Here is a 1108-nt window from a genome sequence, read left to right as displayed (position 1 = left end):
GTGAGTGAAAGACGTGATTCTTGAAGACATTGGAAGTGAAGCCGCCAGACACAAAAGGCCGCATAACATCATTCTGTACATACTAGTTGTCCAGCAAATCCAGAGACGGAAAGCAGACTGAGGGTTGCCAGGGCCGGGGGAGAGGGGCTGGGGAGTGACTGCTAACGGGAACGGGGTTTCTTTTGCGGCGATGAAGCTATTTTTTTTTTTTTTTTTTTGTCTTTTGTCTTTTTCCGTGTCCGGCAACGGATCGCAACCCTCAGTGTTGCCCCCGTACCGGACCAGGGACCGGCAACGGGATCGCAACCCTCGGTGTCGCTCCCGCGCCTCGCTCAGCCAGTGAGCGGAACCGGTCTGCATGCGGGATCCGAACCCTCGGGCGGGAGCGCCGCCGCGCTTCTCAAGCGGCACACTTATCCAGTGCACCACCGGGCCGGCCCGCGGTGAAGCTATTTTGGAATTTGATAAATATGGTGGTACCGTAACAGCGTGACTATCCTGAATACACTGAACTGTACCCTTTAAAATGATTACTTTTATGTTATGTGGATTTGGCATAACATTTTTTAAAAAATCTAATAGCGTTCTTAAATGCAAAACATTGCTAATTAGAAATTTTAATGCAAATACAGAGCCCATTCACAAAGCAAATGAAAACAAACTAGTTGGGAAAACTTGTGCATAATCTACAGGATCTATTATAATTTTTCCTCACATGCTACTGTGAAAAAGGTCAGAGTTGAAAATAAATGCAACCCACCCTGTTCTTGGAGTGGAAGAATCAGCCAGAGTAAAAGCGTCAGTTCTCTCTAATTTAGTGTATAAATTCAATGTCATTCCAAGCAGACTCACTAAGGTCTATTTCAGAATTTGATAAAGTAACTTTGGAGCTCACCTTACAGAATAATCCTGTGTTGACCGTAAAAGTTCTGAGACGCAGAAGAGGGCGCAGGGGATCTTCCTCCTGGCCCTCGCCCTCTCTCTGCCCGGCTGCAGCCGCCCGGCGTCCCAGACGCGATGGCCACGCCGGACCGCCCTGACCCGCGGCCCGGACCCCGCGGCTCACGCCGCCGCCGCCGGACCCCCGCGCGCACCTGACCCCCGTGCA

This window comes from Galeopterus variegatus, unplaced genomic scaffold (genome assembly GCF_000696425.1).
Source record: "Galeopterus variegatus unplaced genomic scaffold, G_variegatus-3.0.2 Scaffold174, whole genome shotgun sequence".
In the NCBI taxonomy this organism is placed as follows: domain Eukaryota; kingdom Metazoa; phylum Chordata; class Mammalia; order Dermoptera; family Cynocephalidae; genus Galeopterus; species Galeopterus variegatus.
Note: the sequence above shows the minus strand (reverse complement) of the source record.